Source organism: Macrosteles quadrilineatus, unplaced genomic scaffold (assembly GCF_028750875.1).
Source record: "Macrosteles quadrilineatus isolate MER2022 unplaced genomic scaffold, UCM_ALF_1.0 Scaffold_1__1_contigs__length_201487025, whole genome shotgun sequence".
NCBI classification, from domain to species: Eukaryota; Metazoa; Arthropoda; class Insecta; order Hemiptera; family Cicadellidae; genus Macrosteles; species Macrosteles quadrilineatus.
In genome coordinates, this window is record NW_026542594.1 from 70,890 (window position 1) to 93,100 (window position 22,211).

The window sequence follows — 22,211 nt, forward strand, 5'->3', positions numbered from 1 at the left end:
TTTTGTAACATAACCTCACTTTTGTGTTATATGCTTTTCTGCTAAGTAAAATAACTTCATTTTATGTTTTATTATGATTTGTTATAGTTTACAAATTCTCTACTAGGTTACAGCACTAGTGTCTAGCCAACTACAGGTTAGGTGCTCTTATAACATAACCTCACTTCTGTCTTATATGCTTTCCTGCTAATTTTTCCATTGCCTCCCCCTATTAGATTATGTAATTTTAAAACATGTTGGATATTTAGTTGAAAGAATAATGAAAACAACTGTGAAAGCTAAATATGAATTTATTTATATATATATATATATACAAACTTATATTATTTATATTTATATTATATACATATTTTGATATTTCTACAACTAAATACTTAGCGCTAGTAGAGGAGGAGGAGAGGGGCAGCCATCTGAAACAAATAATAAACATAATTAGTATATAATAATTATATAGTATATAATATTAAATATAATGTCGACATCCTGTGTGGTATTGCATCATCTAAAATAGCAACTATCACTTCCTGTGTACCAAATCACAACCAGATAACCACCTTTGATAACCACTTTTGTGGTATTGCATCATCTAAAACAACAGCTATCACTTCCTCTTGTGTACCACGTCACCTTTGATAACCACATTTGTGGTCATTCTTGTCCCTATATAAACCCTTATCGCAACCCTGCCATTATTGCATCACTTTGCTCCCAGTGCTTCAAGATGACGGATGTAAGTAACTCTGCTCCAGTAGATTCCAATGAATCTGTTGATAATAATGAACCTGTAAATGTTGTAGAAGATTCTGTTGAAGTAGTTGTCCCTGTAAATATTCTAGATAAACATGAAAATTATGTAAAGAGATTTAGAATTCATGGAATTAATACTGTTTTTAAGTTTTCTAACCCCCCACCTGAAACTACTGAGATTGACTGGCTAAGACAAGGGTTTGGTCAAATTGTAAATGAAATGAAAGAAGTTTGTCAGGAGGGCGATCAATTGGGATTCACTCTGCGTTCACTTAACCTAAAAAGTAAAGAGCCGGGGTTTGTTGCTTTTCGCCCTGCAAATGAAGTAAACGAGGATGTCTTATGGCAAATCTTTGGGGGAATTGTGCAATCAAACGCTGAATCAATCAAGTCCACAGACACGTTTCAAGTCGAATGTACCCGAGTTAATCTACCTGTAGGATCAGGGACCCGTAGAAGACCAGGCTTGTACAACACCTTTGACGAAGAATGTAAAGCTAGGACTGGGATTGTTGTAATTAACAATAAAGATAACCTGTGTCTTCCTCGTGCTATTGTAGTGGCTATAGCTAATATAACTAAAGATCCCGAATAAAAAGCTGTGAGACAAGATGATAGAAAAAGACAGACTGTTAGGGCTCAGGAACTTGTACGTAGAGCAAGAGTCGTGATGCCTGAGGGTGGTGCAGGTATTTCTGAGCTTGAAAAATTCCAACATCTGCTTAAAGACTATAAAATCACTGTGTACAACTACAACGCTAAAGGTCGGGATGTGTATTTTGAGGGAAATGTAGAGAACCCCAAGTTTAAAATTAACTTGTTGTTTCATAATGGACATTACAATGTAATTACTAGCCTGACTGCTGCTTTTGTATGTAACTATTTCTGTGATGGTTGTCATGTCCCGTATGATCACAAACGTGAGCACCGCTGTTCAAACATTTGCCCACAGTGTCAGACTATCTCACCTCCTTGTGTAGAGGTGTATGGGGGAATCTTGTGTCCTAAATGCAATCTAACTTATAAAAACCAACGCTGTTTCATTGCGCATCAGGTTGATAGGTGTAAACATGTAAAGAAATGTCTTGATTGCGGGAAACTAGTTTTGCTTAAGGAACGATCAACCCCACATAAGTGTGGGGAAGTATTTTGTAAACCTTGTGGAGCATTTAAAGATCCTAACCATAAATGTTATATGAAACCTAATGAGGGTAAACCTAAATCTAAAGATTATGCTTTTATTTTCTTTGACTTGGAAACCCGTCAGGATGAGCCTCTGCCCTCTGACCCTGAAAGTAAAGTGCATAAAGTAAACTTGTGTGTGTCCCAGCAATTTTGTTATCAGTGTATTGAGGGGAAATTCTGTATAGCATGTAAAAATCGTACACGAGTGTTTGACTCTGACCCTATCAATCAGTTTATGAACTATGTCATGTCAGTGAGGAAACAGTTTAAAAAAATCTGTGTAATTGCACACAATGGGCAGGGGTTTGACTTTCAATTTCTACTAAAGTACATGTTGGAAGAAACAAAATTCACACCGGAACTTGTAATGCGGGGAACTAAAATCATTCTAATGGAAATTGATAATGTGAGGTTTGTTGACTCACTTAGCTACTTCCCTATGGCTTTGCCTGCTCTGCCTAAAGCCTTTGACCTACCTCCAGAGAAAAAGAAAGGCTACTTTCCCCACCTGTTCAATACTCTGGCAAATCAAGACTATGTAGGCCCTATGCCGGACAAAAAGTACTACTGTCCCAAATCTATGTTTGAGAAATCCCACAATGACTTTGAAAAATGGTACAGCGACCAGGTCATTAGTAACTATGAGTTCAACTTCAAAAATGAGATCCTAGCCTATTGTATTTCAGATGTTGATATCTTGGCTCAAGCCTGTCTAAAGTTTCGCTCAATTTTCCTAAAAGAGTGTAATGTTGACCCGTTTCTCGAGGCTGTTACCATTGCAAGTGCCTGCAATCTAGCTTTCCGCCGTAATTTCCTGAAACCTAACACTATTGGACTCATCCCTAAGAATGGCTATCGATTGGTAGATAATCAATCAAATATAGCGCTCCAGTGGCTTTCTTGGGTCGAGGAAACCAACGGGATTAGGATTGACCACGCAGGTCGAGGTAAAGAAGTCAAAGTCAATGGAATGAAAGTAGATGGTTTTGATGGCAGGAACATCTACGAATTTAATGGTTGTTATTTCCATGGATGTGTTAAATGTTTTCCTTACAACCGTCACGCTCCTTTAAAAGAGGATCCTTCTGATAGCCTACATCTTCGCTATGAGCGAACCAAGGCTAAAAATGCAAAGTTTACAGAACACGCACTAGTAGAGATGTGGGAATGCGAATTTCGTAAACAAAAAAAAAGATCAGCAGCTTAAATATCTGGATAGTTTGCCTATCTTAAACAATCTCCCACTTGATCCAAGGCAGGCTTTTTTTGGAGGTAGGACGGGCAACGCAAAATCGTATCACAAATGTGTTGAGGGGGAAACTATACAGTATGTTGATGTTTGTTCCCTATACCCTTATGTTTGTAAGTATGGGAAGTACCCCATAGGCCACCCAACCATCTATGTAGGAAACAGGGAGTGTCGTGAAAGAGGTATGGGTGTAGAGGGTTTGTTAAAATGTAAAGTATTGCCGCCTCGTGATCTCTACCACCCTGTACTCCCTAAAAAAATGAATGATAAATTGATGTTTGTGTTGTGCAGAACGTGTGGGGAAATGATGTATCAGGGAGAGTGTAATCATGACAGTGATGATAGGGTATTAGTTGGGACATGGACAATGGATGAAATCAGAAAGGCGGTAGAGAAAGGGTATATTGTATTGGATATGTATGAGTTGTGGGAGTATCAGGTAGCGACTTATGAAAATGGGGGTTTGTTCACCGATTTTATCAATAAATTTCTTAAGATGAAACAGGAAGCTTCGGGCTATCCGGAATGGTGTAAGACTGAGGAGGACAAAAATAAGTATATTGCAGAGTATTTGGGACACGAGGGAATCAAGTTGGAGAAAGAAAAGATTGTTAAGAATGGAGGTTTGAGATCTTTGGCAAAATTAATGTTAAACAGTTTTTGGGGAAAATTTGGTCAGAGGGAGAATCAGACTAAGGCTACAATTGTTAGGGACTCCAAAACCCTATTTCAAATGTTCTCTAGCCCAGAAATTAAAGTAAACAGAATTCAGATTGTTAATAATGAGGTTGTTGTAGTTTCATGGGAATACCTGATGGAGGTAGGTGAACCTCTTGGTAACATAAACGTTTGTATCGCGGCCTACACTACCTCGCAGGCGAGACTCAAGCTCTATGAACACCTTGAGGCCCTAGGAGCTCAAGTATTATATTATGATACTGACAGTGTTGTTTACATATATGGAAACGGTCTTTATAGGGTGTCTACAGGAGATTACCTCGGTGAAATGACTGACGAATTAGTAGAGTATGGACCTGGCTCTTATATCACTGAGTTTGTCTCTGGGGGGCCTAAAACTTACGCGTACCTTGTCTGGTCAACCAATCAACAAAAATTGATCCCAATATGTAAAATCAAGGGCCTCACCCTTAACTTTAAAACATCAAAAGTTGTAAATTTTGAAAAATTAAAAGAGATGGTTCTGAGTGAAGCAAAACAGACTGTTGAAATTGAAGAAAGTAGAATCAGAAGGACTAGAGACAGAGACATCGTCACCATCACTGAGAGCAAAGTGTTTAAAATAACTGGTCCTAAAAGGAGGTATGAAGGTCAATATGATACTTTACCTTTTGGATATAGAAAAGTCCAAAGGGCCACATAAAGTGTATTGTAAATGTAAACTTCTTTGTAAATAATTTTGTAATTTTCACTGTATATTAATGTATATAGCTCTCCTAGTAAAAAAAACAAGTCTATAGATATATACTTATGTAACCTGACCAAGGTGTGAGTGTGTGTGTACATTGAGTAGTTCAGATTTAGAAGAACCTGTGCTACTCCTTGTACTTGTGTGAATGTGTGTACACTGAGGGATTCAGATTGGATATAACCTGTGCCCCTCTTTGTACTTGTGTGAATGTTATTGGTCACTGGCGCGGCCAACTAAACAGCCCGTAAACCACGAGTGAAAGTCACTGGCGAGGCCAACTAAACCGCCCGCAAACTTTGAATGTTAACTTTGGTAGGGTTATATAACTAAATCTATAGACTTGACAAAAAAAGCTTTATAAATAAAGGAGAGAACGTTATACAACATCAACCAATATAATATTATATAATATTATAAACTGGTATATAATATTATAAACTGGATAGGTTGTATAACGTTTAACTTGGCCTCACTTAATGAGGGGATAGTCTCAAACCCTATCCAATATAAAGCTAAAAGATGTGTATATATAATTTTTATAAGGAAAAACTATACTAGATATAAATTATTTGTCAGGCGGAAAGGGTTATCTAAATAAAAACACACATCCGCTGTGATAAGTGTACTCGATAACGATGAGGATAGTACAACAGGATGTATGGTTTCTTGTAACGGACTTTGATATCTTTAGTGGCATAGGGTCAGATAAGAATTATAAAAATGGTCAATTATTATCATGTTTTATCCGGTCTATTATCTGTGGTAAAACCAATGTCGAATATGATTTTGTGTAATCTTTACAAAAAAATCTTGAGATATATAAATTATAGAGAATTTATTGGGGAATTAAAAATATAATACTATTGTATAAAATATTTATAAGCAAATCTCGGTGATTTATTTTACTAACAAAATACCTATTTTGGGTTAGCATATAAGGTGTATTGCAGTTATACTCAAGTTATGCATTAATGAAGGACAAAAGTTAATTTGTAATTTAGTTGGAATATTACTATTTAACCTAAAAAGATATCACAATTTTGAAAATCTAATTGTTAACAATCCTACTTATTGTTTATATTATATATTTTTGTCTTTGCTGAAGCTGTTTTTATAAATACAAAGATAAATACCTTATACCTTATTAGAGAATTTTATAATTTTTAATGTATAGATTTAACAGCTAACTTTAAATACTCATAAAATATGTATATATTTGAGGCTATATATTATTATTGTGTTAAACTTTAGCTTAATCTATTTAGTTGTTTAAGAGTAATATATATAATCACACAAACTTTTAAATTTATAATATAGATAAGAAATTGATTTTTTAGTAGGATATTATAATTATAGTTTCAATATAAATAAAGTAAAATGATATATATCTTGATCCCTATTATAGTCTATATTTATTATTATGTAAAAAAAAACATCTTTAAGGAAAGTTATTGTTAAAACTATTGTAGCTGTTTGACAATTTGTATAACAATTGTGTTTTAAAATACTTAGTTTAATTGTTAATAAGTTTTTATCATTTAAATTAGTAAAAGTTGTATAAAATTTTGGTTTTAGCAAAATTTCTATATAGGAAATAAGCTAATATATTATAATAAGACCTAGAACCAATTTTATTTTGATAACCCTAGGGGCTACCAACATAGCTGAACCAAGAGTTTTATAAAGTAAAACAGGTTTTTAACCTAAAAATAATTTAGTAGATTAAAACATTATTGTGTGCCAAATAGTTACTTCTATGTTATTTTTATGGAGAAAATTGTAAACTGTTATAGTTTGCTTATATCATTTTATACAATTAAAGTTAAAAATACTTTTACTACTCCCTGCTGTAGCAACCCTAAGCGTTTGTTAAATTTAATGATATTTAAATTAGGGATAAATATTTTTAGTAAAAATATAAGTTAAAATTTGCTTAGTTTTAACTGGACAAATAACTTAGTCGGAGGTGGGTTAATTAGTTAAGTGTATGTTTTTATGTAAAAATATATGTGTAGGGATTTAGTGGACCCTAAAATAAAAGTGGATACCTAAAAATATTTGTGATATTTAAACTTTAGACATTATATATGTTTTTATATGGTTATATAAAATAATGATCCTACTATAAACTTAAACCTGTGTCACCTAAGTGAAAATATATTTAATAAATTTACCAATTTTCTTCTAAATCGGCCTCAATTCCTTCATCTTCTTCTATTTCTTCTTCCTCCTCTTCTTCCTCCTCTTCTAGTTCGTGGCTGCATTCAGCCACATATTCTTTATATTGTCCATAATAGACAGTCAATACTTCCTCTGCTGTCATATCGCTGCATCTATAAATCATATAAAAGAGTATTAGAATCAGTATAAAGTTAAAAACCCTTGAGAAATAAATTTTATAAATTAAGTTTAGAGATACATACTGGCAACATAGGGAGAGCCATTCTCCCCAGTGCTCTTCAATAGAGCAACAAAAGACGTTGCGGCGACAGCTCCAGCACACACCATTAGGCATCTTGTTAGAAAATGATGATAGTAACAGATAATATTGCTTTGGAGGGGAGGGGAAATAGTGACAGATAATACTGTCTTAGGAAGGAGGTGGAAAATGTGGTTAACTCAGATGTTCCCTCCCTCCAATCATATATATATAAGCTGTAGCTGCTATATGGATTATTGTTATGTTAGTTTTCATCATAGCTAATATGGTGTTATTATTCTTCATACTACTTGTATTGAGACTACTAATCAGCTCTGAAGCAGTTGATGAAAATCTGCCCCCAAATGGTCAAGTAAGTAGTACTATATAATTATACAACTTTAGATAAATAATTAAAAGTAGCTTTGTGTTTTTTAATATATTTATTATAAAATAATTATTTATTTTTAATTAGGAAAAGCTCTTTGTTAGTGTTTTTTTATCAATGAATATGTTTTTATAGGATAGGGCAACAATAGAAGGAGATACAAGAGATGAAAGAGAACGATCAATTTTAGAAACTGTAAGTAAACTATTATTCATCTTTATTTATATTTGTTGTATACACATTTACTATAATGTTTTATTATTTAACCTAAAAAGATATCACAAATTTAAAAACCTAACTGTAAACAATTTTACTAGTTCTCATTGTATATTTTTGTCTATGCTGAAGCTGTTTTTATAAATATAATAGACTGCACCCTATTGGTAATTTTAATGTATATCATAGAACCAACTTTTACCAACAGCTGACTTTAAATATTCATAAAATTTTGCCTATATGTTAATTAGGGCTGTGAGCTAAATTATAGTTTAATTTGATAGTTAATTCATAACTTTTGTATAAATATATATTTGTTATTACAGTAGGGTGGTGGTTTGGAGACCTTTTTGGATCAATATCCCTACAATGCTGACTTGGAACATTACTTCATTAATGTGCATGGGGATGTCCTTTCCTTTGTCACATTAGACTATGATAATCTAGACCTAATACGACCTATACCTACGGGCTTCTGGACAATTTCTGAGGTATGTAGGTCTCTATGTAGTTTAAGTACCTCTAACAGTAGTAGTAGTAGTTTGTCTAATTCTTTATTTTTAATCTATATATGTATGGTTTTTAGGAATATGCTCAAAATAGGATTCGAGATATGTGGTCGATAAGTAACCCTCCCGAACAAACTAGAGTCCATATCATAGTCATCACAAGAATATCCTAATCTTGTCTGGACTTTACTTCGATTAATGGTAGGTTTTATTTAAAAATATATAATCACTAGCTGTGTAATATAAAACTTTTATAGTATTTAGTTAAAACCTTATAAAACAGTTGGTTTATGTATTTTTAGATATGCTAACTATTATATATAACTTAATTTATGTTGTTTGTTTTAAACCAATATAATAATCAATAAAAGGATTAATTATCTGTATCTACTAGTTAACCCTAATATATCCTATCACATGAGATGCACTTTAACAAAATTAAACCACCAGTGGTGACAAATAAAACATAATAGGCCTACTTTTATTTTTACTATCAGTTTTATCTATCAATTATATACTAAATCTTGACTAAAAATGCTTATTTAAAAATATAATTTCCCACCTATATAAACACTATTTCAAGGTCTTTTTCCTAGTTATCAGAAATCAAAAAACCAAAAGATAAAAAGTTTATAATTTTATCCGATATACAGACAAAACTCTAATTTTATTTATATAGATAATGTGTCTCTTTTAAAAAGTATTTTTTATTAATCATAATATGTTTTTTATAGAGAAATGGTGCATCTATAACTCTTAATGAAGAACGTCAACTGCTTGCAAGACCTAATGTTCGGCAAGCACCTATATCAAAAAGGATTGTCTTTAACTCACACTTAAGAGATATGTTAAGAGAGGCTGAATCTTCTGTTCTTGTTGTAAGTAGAAGCTTTATATAGATAAACTTCTACTTATCTAAGTGTTTAATTCAACTTATTAGGTTTTTAATTCTACTTATGTTTTCAGCCATTTGTTGCTATGGAGACAGATAGTTTTTTTCAAAACGATTTTGGCCATCTTCTCATTTTAGAAGCTAACCCGCTTTTACCGCCTCGCTCCCCGCCACATGTATTAAGCAACTTTTATCCGATTACCTGGGTAAGCTATATAACTTAAATATATATAATTAGATTTTTACAATATATCAAGATTAAGTATTTTTGTCACCTCTCATATCTTAAACTTTACTCTAAATCAAATATATTTTACTAAACCTTTTATTTAGACAGATTTTACACAGTAATCAATTACACAAGAGCTTTAAGAATTTTGTTTTTTGTTTTGATGACTATAGTGAGGTGATTAAGTTAACTCTTTAAAAGTTATTAGTATTTATAATTTAAGCAACAAACATATTTATAATCTATATAAATAATATGTTGCAAACTAGTCTTATACTCTTAGGCTCTGCTCTAGCTGTTTTAAAAGTTTCTAGATTATTGTTTATATTTTAATCAGCTATATAATTTAATTATTTGTTTTTTAGCAAACGGCGCAACAACTAATACATGAAATACAAATACAAGGAGCAGGTCCCTCTAATTGTATAGTTATCATACATGAAAACATTGATGGATATAATTGGCAATTGATCAGAATGTATACACTTCAAGACAACCCTATTTGGGCTTGGCAAACAACAACAAGGCGTTGTAAACTTGTGGGGTTTTGTTCTTACTTTAAATGTGAAAAATACAAAATGACTACAACTAAGCTCAGTATACTCGCTTGGTATATGTGAGAATACTCAGGAACTGATTGAACTGACACCATTGTATGAGTTACTAAATGTTATTTAATTATTTAGTCTAATGTATGTAACCCTTTAAAACACATTATATATATATATATATATGATGATCAATAAACCAAATTACGTATTAACCAAAGGAATTAAACATTTTTGGGGCCCCAGTATCAAGATAAGAGAATTGAACACATATAAGATTAAAAGTGATAGATATAATACCAATGTAAAATGACTCGTTCTTAATTAATTAAACCCTTTTATATAAATATATGGATATTCATAAATGTTATTAATCTACATCTTTGCCATTTGGCCAAAGTCCAGTTCACAAAACTTAATACACAATCCTAATATGAAATTCTATCAAATTAATACACTTTGCAAACAAAGACTATTCACATTTTGCAAACTACCAAATATACACGTTTGAAAATAAAATACTAAATGAGAACTTACTTAGGCTATTTCAAAAACATTATTTTACAGGTTTAACCTTTAAGGCTATTTTGTTGTTGTTTTTATTTAGCAGGAAATAATATTTTTATTATTATTTATGATTTATATCATCGATTATTTAGGTTTTAAATTTTTATTTTTAAGTTAGGTTTAATTTGAATGAATTGCAGTTATTTAACTTAGGCCCTTTTTTATGTAATTTAAATTTATCTTCTTTCTTCTAAAATTTGTTGTCCTGGGAATTATAATTGAATTTTGACATACCGAGGAGAAGATCTTGAGGGTAGATGAATTCCCCGAGGTGACGTCTCGTGATGTCCAGGCCTCCCCTTGTCTCCGTTGGCAGATGACTCGGTGGTTGATCCTGGTCCTCGATGGTGGATGACGACCCCCTGGAACCTCTTCTCTCGGCGTGGGCTGAGTAGGTGAAGTAGTTTGGCCTAGGACGTATTCAGGTGGCAGATTTTACCAATCCTGATATAATTTGGGGCCTGCTCGATCCGACCCCGTCCTAAGCCTCGCAAATCTTCTTCCAGACTGATGCCATCTTGCTCCTCCTGTCCCTTCCTTTTTTTTTAAGATTTTCCCATCATTCTAATTAACCCCGCCTACAGTGTCCAATCATAGTTGATCCCTTTGGTGCTCAACGTTGTGATTGGCTGCCACTTCGATCAGCAGTTCACTGAAGACGTCAGGTTGTGCGTCCATTGCCCGGGACCTTGAATATGATACTAGTAGACTCGTCGGTGCCATTCTACATGTCTCTTTGTATTAGAAAATTGTAATATTTGATTTACTTGAATCAGTAGCAAGTTTTAAATGGGCCTAATACGAATTTTAAAGATATGATGGTTAAAGATGAAATTTAAGAATTTAATTAAAATATAAATATGTTTACACTCCCCTGCTCGGGAAAATTTTTCGTCCCCGAAAAATAATCTATAGTGCCCCAGTTACTCGAAGGTGTCTTCGCATCGTCCATTGCATTGTGCTACTGTGCGGCGTCAGCCTGTTGTGTAGCCTCTTGTTGCTCCACTGGTTTACATGATTTGAATTGTAATGGATTGAATAAGAACGATATATTCCATAATTAAAATTACCATCGAGAGGAAATCTTATCAGTACTCATTGTATAAATTTGTGCTAATAAGTAGATCAATTTCGTTGTTTGATAATTTCCATTTTCTTAATATATGTTACTTAAAATCTTTGTGTAAATTGACATATTAATTAATTGTATTTGTGTATTGAACAGCTTTCCATTTGTATGTTTGATTGTTTATATCTGTAATTAATCACTCTTTCTTTTTATACCCTATTAAATGTCATGAAGCATCTAGACTGCGCGCTTAGACTAGATATCTTCGCAAGATGTAATAGTCATAAAATTATTTTGAATTTAATAGTATCTTTTAGGGTTCGAATATAAATTGGGGAATATTTTTGATCTGAATATAACTTCATATAGAAGTGGTGATGTTAAGTTTTTTTACTCGGAAAAGATACAATCTCACAATGTTTGAATGAGATTGCGTACAAAGGCAATGCACCTAGATGCTGAGTCTGCTTGATATCATCTTTCTGCTGGAGTCATGAAGCTGCTGTCTTTGTCGTCCAAGCTTGAGAACTCAGTGAGATGTTTGTTCCGCGTCGCGTGTGAAGTTATGTGCGTTATTTGATTTCTTATTGTTTGTGTCTCTGGTTTCGTGTTTCTTGCTGTGTTGTTTCTTGTGTATCAATTGGATATTCACACGATGGGTAGGCTATTGTTCTTCTCGTTTATGCTGATTGTTTTATAATTGCTATGAGTTGATAAATGTATTCCTCTCGTAATGTCACGTATTTTATTTATAAATTCTTGTACAGTATCTTCCATTTATGACTTAATTAAACATTTTTATTTGTGTCGTTATTAAATATGACGCTGTGAATTATAATACTCTTCAGAATTTAATGCAAATTAAATAATATTTTCCTTTCTCTCCCAACATGATGATTATTTACAAGCTTAATAAAGATGCTAGTGAGGGTTAAACGTTAATAATTTGTATTTATCTTCTATGAAACGGCTTAATATTTTGTACATGTACCGGCTCTTCACACAATCTACCTCTTTTTTCTAGAGCTACCATGTAGGTCAAATAATTTATTTTCCCGGTAATGTGATATGGCCCCTTGAAACAGTTTTGAAATTTGCTATATTTCTTTGTGTGATCAGTAGGATATTTAATTAATATCTCATCCCCTGGCTGTAAGTCTAAATCCCTTTTATTTTGATCAAAGAACGATTTTTGCCTATTTTGGGCTTTTTCTAAGATTTTGGGAACCTCTGTCCTAATTTTGTGAATTAGTTTGATTTCTTTTACGATGTCTGTGTCTTGATCTTCGTGTGTATAGATGTAATCAGATGGATGTCTAGCTTCTCGTGCAAAATTTAAGTAAAAGGGCGTGTAACCTGTGCTCTTGTTTATTGTAGTATTATAGGCAAATGTAACATACTTCAAAATGTCGGACCAATTGTGTGGATTTTCCTCAATGTAGTGGGAAATTGCTGTTTTAATTACTAAATTGGCTCTTTCGGTTAAACCTTGAACTCGTTGTGCATAGGGCGGGCTAGCTTTTTGCTCTATCCCTAAACTTTGTAACAACTGTTTAAGAACTTGTCCCATGAAGTGTGTTCCCTGGTCGTGGGTTATGATTTTTGGCACACCATATAAACAAAACAGATCTAGCAGTACTTTAGCCACGGTTTTGCAATCCGCGGCTCGTGTTGCACGCGTGTAAACCATTCTAGTGGTAGGGTCTGTGATGATTAAAATGTATTTGTATCCATGACTTTGCGTTATTGGCCCTAAAAAGTCTATAATAATCCTTTCAAATGGTGTTATTGGAGGTATTTGGGGATTTAATTTACCATATTGCTTATACGTGGGAGATCGCCTTAACTGACATTGTTCACATGTTTTAGTGTAGTGTTCAATGTCTTGGTTCATGTTAGGCCAATAATAACGAGATTTTATTTTCTTTGCAGTTTTAAAATTTGAAAAATGTCCTCCTGAGAAAATATTATCATGACAAGTTTTCAATATGTCGTTAACCTTCTCCTGAGGTATTGCTAATAAATGTTCAGTGTTACTTCCGTTAAAATGCTTGTAATACAATATGTTATCTCGCTCTATATACTTTCTGGATTCATGTCTTATTTTCTTGGGAACAGAATCTGGTGATAGTTTAGCTAACTTAATTTGTTTTAAATACGGATCTTTTGCTTGAAGTTCTTCAAAGTTTTCGGTTTTAATTTCCTGTGTATTTAAAGTTAGTTCAATTAGTCCCTGATCTATTATTTCCTCGGGTGGGTTTCTTGAAAGACTGTCTGCTAATAAATTTGAAGTTCCTTGTTTATATTTTACAATGATGTCGTAATCGACCAAAGAAAGAGCTAAACGATTTAGGCGTGACGAAGTGTTCTTGAAATTCTTGTAATGTATGAGTGCTTGACAGTCGGTGAAAACTGTAGTTTGTCTACCTAAAGTGAATTCTCTCCAGTAGTTAACCGCGTAACATAGAGCTAGCATTTCTCTTTCCGCGTTAGTGTACCTCTTCTCAGTGTCAGTGTATTTTCTAGATAGATATGCAATAGGATGCATTTGATTATTTTCAGGGTTAATTTGTAGTATGCAAGCACCAAGTGCAAACAATGAGCTGTCAATAAATATTACTGTTTCCCAATCTTCCCTAAAATGTGAAAGGATTGGTGGATTTGTTAAAATTTGTTTGATTTCATTGAAAGCTTTTTCGCAATCATCTTTCCATTCAAAAGGCAAATTTTGATTTGATTGTTTTATTAGTTCTGTTAGGGGTAACGTTATTTGAGCATAGTTCTTTATGTGTTTCCTGCCATGGTCATGTTGGATACTATTTGAGTTAAGGACCTAATCTCGGCTTGTAAATTGTTTATTTGTTCCCTACTGTCAGTGTCCCCTCGAATTAATCCCTCTCTTTCTGCTCTGTTGTATTTTTCCCTATTAACTAATTTGATTTGAAGTTGTAGTTCAATTTTTCTTAAGCTTGTTTCTAGTTGTTCTAATGTTTCACACGTTTCGGACAAAACCCTGTCACAAAATTCAGGTCGTAGACCTTGTATAATGTATTGAGCTATCCTTTTCTCTGACATTTCGGGGTCATGCCGTTTACATAGTGTTAGTACTTCTAAGTAATACGTCAGCACCGGCTGATCCTGCCCTTGTACTTTTTTATCCAAAATGTTTTGCAGTGTTTGTGCTTGCGCAACGGGTGTAAATGTACTTATAAAGGTGTTTTTAAGTTCATCCCAACTATTAATTAGTCTCCCTTTCATGTAGTGTTGGTACCAAGTGAGTGCATTTCCCGCTAAGTGGGCTGGGAATAAATTTAATTTTGACGTTTCCTGCCAATTGTTTGATTGAGCTGCGATTTCGTATTTGTCTATGAAATCGCTGGGGTTTTCCGTGACTAGACCGTGGTATGTACCAGCAGAAATTAATGGTAAATTTTCTTTGGGTTGTGTCATGTTGTTTGCTATAGGTGGCTGATTTACGTAACAAACCGTATTGTTTAAGGGTTGTGGTAAATGTACGTTTAAAGATGTGCCGGCTAATTGGATCTCTCCTAAGTCCTCTGATGCTATTTCAATGTCCTCGTAATTTTCGTCCTCCTCACTGTCACTAGCTGGGGTGTCATACAAGTTTTCCCTGTCACTGATGAATGTGTGTATGCGATTCAATGAAGGGTGTTTTAACAGTTCAGCTTCCGAAAGACATCTTTTACTTAAAAGTTTCTTTAAAATCAACTTTTTCTCTTCAGACCAATTATTTTTTACAAAAGCTTTAAGGTCAGCTACAATGGGCCTCAATTCGGCTACAAGGTCCTCATCCCTATATTTTATGTTAAATTTTGACAAAATAAGCTGTAATTGCTCCTTTTTAACCCTATATATGTCTGAGGGTAAATCCACTTCTGTTAATGGCATTTCATAATTTTTTTTGTTTAACAAATTCCTAATCAGAGTAGGCTATGTTATTTATGATTAGTTACTTGACTGCAATTTAATTAAAATAATATGTGTATTTTTATGTTACTACTGTATTTATATTTTGCTATTTACTGCTTGTGTAAATTGCCTATTAGATCGTTTATAAGTTCCCTAAAGTATTTTATATCTTTTATATGTATAACCTGACAAAGTCCTAACCTAATCTAAGCATTTAAACGGTATTGTCGCTTTGCTAATTCAAAAATCCCTACTATTCAATTGTCACTTCTTAAAACATATTAATCACACAACACTTATTTTAACATGCATAACTCATCTGTGCCAGTCCAATCATCGTTGATAATTAAATCAAATCGGCAGCCTCCACCATGTAAACTTGTGGGGTTTTGTTCTTATTTTAAATGTGAAAAATACAAAATGACTACAACTAAGCTCAGTAATCTCGCTTGGTATATGTGAGAATACTCAGGAACTGATTGAACTGACACCATTGTATGAGTTACTAAATTTTATTTAATTATTTAGTCTAATGTATGTAACCCTTTAAAACACATTATATATATATATATATATGATGATCAATAAACCAAATTACGTATTAACCAAAGGAATTAAACATTTTTGGGGCCCCAGTATCAAGATAAGAGAATTGAACACATATAAGATTAAAAGTGATAGATATAATACCAATGTAAAATGACTCGTTCTTAATTAATTAAACCCTTTTATATAAATATATGGATATTCATAAATGTTATTAATCTACATCTTTGCCATTTGGCCAAAGTCCAGTTCACAAAACTTAATACACAATCCTAATATGAAATTCTATCAAATTAATACACTTTGCAAACAAAGACTATTCACATTTAGCAAACTACCAAATATACACGTTTGAAAATAAAATACTAAATGAGAACTTACTTAGGCTATTTCAAAAACATTATTTTACAGGTTTAACCTTTAAGGCTATTTTGTTGTTGTTTTTATTTAGCAGGAAATAATATTTTTATTATTATTTATGATTTATATCATCGATTATTTAGGTTTTAAATTTTTATTTTTAAGTTAGGTTTAATTTGAATGAATTGCAGTTATTTAACTTAGGCCCTTTTTTATGTAATTTAAATTTATCTTCTTTCTTCTAAAATTTGTTGTCCTGGGAATTATAATTGAATTTTGACATACCGAGGAGAAGATCTTGAGGGTAGATGAATTCCCCGAGGTGACGTCTCGTGATGTCCAGGCCTCCCCTTGTCTCCGTTGGCAGATGACTCGGTGGTTGATCCTGGTCCTCGATGGTGGATGACGACCCCTGGAACCTCTTCTCTCGGCGTGGGCTGAGTAGGTGAAGTAGTTTGGCCTAGGACGTATTCAGGTGGCAGATTTTACCAATCCTGATATAATTTGGGGCCTGCTCGATCCGACCCCGTCCTAAGCCTCGCAAATCTTCTTCCAGACTGATGCCATCTTGCTCCTCCTGTCCCTTCCTTTTTTTTTAAGATTTTCCCATCATTCTAATTAACCCCGCCTACAGTGTCCAATCATAGTTGATCCCTTTGGTGCTCAACGTTGTGATTGGCTGCCACTTCGATCAGCAGTTCACTGAAGACGTCAGGTTGTGCGTCCATTGCCCGGGACCTTGAATATGATACTAGTAGACTCGTCGGTGCCATTCTACATGTCTCTTTGTATTAGAAAATTGTAATATTTGATTTACTTGAATCAGTAGCAAGTTTTAAATGGGCCTAATACGAATTTTAAAGATATGATGGTTAAAGATGAAATTTAAGAATTTAATTAAAATATAAATATGTTTACAGCGTTTTACAGCTAATACAAACTGGATACACATAAATGATCACATCTATAACTATTTAGTAACTCCTATTCAAAACAACTCACCAGCTAGTTCACCATCAAGCCCAAATTCAAGCATCATAGATTCACCACCTTCAAGCCCTGGATCTGTAGTTCCACCAAGTCAGAGTTCAAGAGATTCCTTCTTTCAAGATGATCTTGATATTCTAAGATCAGCTGTAAGTATATTTATAGATTAGAATTAGTTAGAGTTTGTTAAACAAGATTTTAAATTCTACTTATTTTAATAGCTTTTTTTCTATTACAAACCAATCACAATGTTCTAAATTTCAAACAAGTTCTATTTATCTCAACTATACTATACTTTATCAACTATACTATACTTACAACTATACTTGATCATAGTTTGTGATTTAATTTTTATTTATAAGAGAGCCTTATAATTTCAGAAAGCTACAACATATAATGTTAAGCATGATTAAACACACAGGTGTATATATTTAGACTACACAGATATTCCTAACCAACAAAATGTTTTGACAAAAAATTCTTTTAGAGTTATATAATATTACTAGTTCAAATATGGTAATAATATTATTTCCTTCTATTTACAGAGTAGACAAAATGAACAAAGAAGAGCTATAAATAATGTAAGTTATAGTTTTCCTTATATAATACATATCTTAGATATTAAATAATCCTAGGTATGTAACAGAGTTTTATGATAAAAAATATTAAAACTTTAATTTTAGTTTAAGGTTGTAATTTTAAAAAAGTCTAGCAACCAACAGATGAGTTGATTTCAATAATAGTTAAACTAACAGTTAGTTATTATTATTCTATTTTTAATAAGCTTTATTTTTACAGATATCTGAGAGTTCTTCACCACCACCCACTAGACGTAGGCGGCTAAATACAGAACGAGTGCTTTTACCCCGTGGAGACTCAGTAAGAAATATTTTAAAAGAAGTATTTAAAAAGTCCAAAAATATACAAGCAAAAACAATACAACAAATATTTACTAGGATTATATTATAACCATTTTATGTTTCAGATTAACAGATCAAATAACTTTGGCCTTTGGTTCGTACACACAAGAGGGATAGTTCTTCACATTTTTTCGGTAAAATACATTTTAAATATTTTTAAAACAATATTAAAATATAATTTATATTATATATGTTTATACTGTATATCATTATTTAGCTAAGATTGTGTTTCAGGAAGAAGTTATAGCTAGACTTGCTATACCCACCAACTTCCGGCAAGTAGACCAAGATTATGCTGAGAGGTGTGTAAGCGAGCTTTATACAACAGCTTTGCAGGAGCTGTTAGTTGAGGATTATTATATAACTTCAAGGATTAATGATGTTACCTGTGTTCTACGAATTCTTATGGTGAGTTATATAGAGACAAAAAGATTTTTATAGTTTAAGAGAATCTTATACCTATTTACATTTTAAACTATTTGTTTCAGAGAGATGGTGTGTTTTATGAGAGGGACCTAACAAACATCCCTTCAGCTTCAATCCCTATTTCTGGATTTCCACATGAAGAAATTACAAATATGATAATACTGGAACCTTCAAGTTTTCTACGAATGTTTTCATCAGAACATGTAGGTAGCATTACCTAAACAATTTAATATTATTTTAATAACACCCCGCCTATTACTAATACTAATTTTATTTTCAACAGCTCTCACCAACAATAGTTTCTGTTGTTAGACCCTCATTAGTAGTACCTCCTATTACACCTCATTCAATACCTTCAACTTCAGCTGTAGCCCAGGCATCCTCAACCGATGGAATTTGGCTATCTGTAGATAGGTCGTCGTCTAATACACGAGCTAATGTTGCAATGCGGCGAGCAATGACTGCTGAATTAGCTGGACCATCCCAACCTTCCAGACGAGTACAACCTGTAGTAAGTATTTTAACATTACAAGACATATAAGTGTAATACTAATAGCCTGTAAGAACAAACTCAAAATCAAATCATTCAACTCAACATACTTTTTATTTTACTAATGTAGTTAGATAATTACCAAAGAAGTTAGATAATTATCAACCACCTTCAAGTCAAACCTACTATATTTAGTAGCTTTTAATGATAAAGTTAAGCCCTCTTTTAGCTGTTTTTAACATCAGATAGATAAATTATCGTTTGTTCCACATTTATTATAAACATCCAATACTACTACATATTTAATATTCTTTTATGCTCAACAGTAAGGTTCTGTTTAGTAAAACATACATGTAGAAACAAGTACAAATTATTATAGTATTTTAACAAAATCAATTTAATTAACTCGACATTTTTTTATTTTTACTGATGTAATCAAGTAATTACTACCTAAGCTATTACTAATACTTATTTTGTTTTCAATAGCCATCTTCCGATAAAACTAATATCATTAGACCTACAATACCTTCAACTTCAGCTATATCCCAAACACCTTCAACAGTGAATACTCCAGCTGATGTTGCTAGACAGCGGCCAACAGCTGATGAATTAGCCGGTCCATCACAATCTCCCCAACATATACAACCTGTAATAAGTATTTTAACATTACAAGACATATAAGTGTAATACTGATAGCCTGTAAGAACAAACTCAAAATCAAATCATTCAACTCAACATACTTTTTATTTTTGCTGATATAGTTAAGTAATTACTTCAATGGTTTTAACTCTACTAAACATATTAGCTTCCTAAGCTTGCTTTAGTTACTAATGATAAATTTCTTATATATACAACAAATAAAAGTGTTGAGATACAATTACAGCTATTAGATTTTTTCTGTTATTATTTATCTCTTTTTTAAAGATTTAAAAATAAAACACCACATTTATCAAACTTATTAATCTTTATAGCTATTAATCTAATAAACTGTTACACTTAAATAGAGTTGCATTAGTTAACTAATCACAAAGTTACTTCAACACATATATTTTTAGTTCTAATAAGTTTTACATTCCAACAGTGGGCTACACCTGGTTTATAAAACCATATTATTTTCCACTTATTGGGACTTGATATAGTACTTAAACAAATATTTCACCTATACAAATCTATAGAAAGAATATTAGTTAAACACTACATTATTAAATCTACAAATGTTTATATAAATCTGTAGTATATGTTTTTATAACAGAGGTTTATTCAGTTATTTTTATTCCTTCAACAATAAATTTAAATTAGAAGAGAAAGCTACCCCAGTTTTATATGATGCAGATTAACTAGTAAATGAGTGATCCAAATATAATATTACCTTGATGATAAATCAACTATATATTGAAGTAAATAAAAATCAGCTTAATATATATGTTTCTATTTTCAGAATTCTACTTCAACTATACCTGAAACACGTGAATGTCGCAGCTGCCGGCAGAGCGCTCGCCTTGAAACCTTTCGCAGGAGGTTACTTCAAAGGGTAGGTATCCTTTAAAGAGAAATTAAGTATAAATAAATTAATATGTTTACACTAAACTTTCCACACAAAATTTAACTATTGTTTACCTCCAACTTGAGAGAGATTTATTATATACTACTGTAATAAATTTTACTAACCAGCTGATTTATGGTTTATACTATTTTATATAAATAGATAAAAACATTAATTCTTGTATAATATCTTTCAGGCTATGAATAACCCGGAATTTACCCTACCTGCAGCTGCAGCTGGTAGGATTGCTACGCTACGAACCGAACTCCTAGCTGTAGCTAGCTTAGCCGGAAATACATTAGAGGGTTATTCAAATGCTTGTGGACTACAGCCAGCAGTTATATCAGCTCTATGGGAGGACCTCCGTAACACTTTAGAAGGTGTATTGAGGCAGACTACCGGCCAAATAGACACTATGATATCAGAACGAGTTCCACGACCATCAAATCCCCCAATTAATTCGGTAACGTGTCAAATTTGCCTAGAGAATGCCCCCACAGTTGCTTTACAACCATGTGGGCATACCCTGTGCCCTAATTGCGCGCACAGGGTATATAGATGTCCCTTTTGCAGAAAATTTATAGCCGATAGGCTAAATATATATTTCTCTGAGTAAAATCTACTGTTTTTATTTAACCTCAAAAACCCTTTATTGTTAATACATTTGTATTATAATACAAATTTCAAAATAGTAATAGTTTTAATAAATAGTTACTTCTAACACTTACCCATAATAGAAGCTGTAACATTGATCTCACACTGAACTACACAAGTGTTGAACTACACAAACAAGCTACACTGTAGAGGTCGCTCCAATGTCATATAATCAGTTGTTACTAATTAACAAAGCATTGGTTTGAGGTCACGTAATCAACCAAGATAGTAAGAATCACTGCTACATTAAAGAAAGCTCTGACAACTTAGACTAAAACATTTATACAAGATGTACATATAGTACAAGTAATACATAGTAAATCTTATATATTTATACATTTATTACTGCATCAACACTAGTACTCTAGTATAATAGACCTGTTTCACTTGTGGTTACATACATAAATTCATATAACCCGCTAAGGATCAAACCTATGAACCTCTCACTATACAAAAAACTACCTAAAGTAATTCATTTAGCATAAATTAGATGTAAGTTTAACATAATATATTTGGTGGCCTTTACAAAGGCCATTTTTTATAATCAATGGTAAAGTTTAGCCTTCTTTCAGCTGTTTTTAACATCAGATACATAAATTATCATTTGTTTCATCACACTATAGCATATATAGAATAACCTCCAATAATATATTAGTTAGCATTAAACCTCTAGTATAGGCTAAAATTAAACCCACAAACCTCCAACCAATATTTACACACCCTGTATATGTAAGTTACAGAGATACACATGTACAAATTATAAAATCAACATAACATGCTCAACGGTAAAGTTTAAGCACTATACACTATATAAAATAACCTCCAACATTTACCATTATGATCAACAGTAAGGTTTAAGCATTATACACTATATAATGTGTTTTTTTCCAGACCTACTAGGATAGGAT

The 22,211-nt window shown here is 32.6% G+C and overlaps 1 long non-coding RNA gene across 1 annotated transcript; it reads right to left on the reverse strand.

Annotated features, from left to right (window-relative positions):
* Positions 1–363: 363 nt before the first annotated feature.
* LOC128982875 (uncharacterized) lies at positions 364–21,453 on the reverse strand. The gene is made up of 7 exons (XR_008489751.1): positions 21,378–21,453; positions 20,564–20,646; positions 19,633–19,752; positions 18,970–19,122; positions 17,286–17,417; positions 6,785–6,943; positions 364–410 (listed from the first exon to the last, which is right to left on the reverse strand). It is a non-coding gene; the product is annotated as an uncharacterized LOC128982875 (long non-coding RNA).
* Positions 21,454–22,211: the final 758 nt, after the last annotated feature.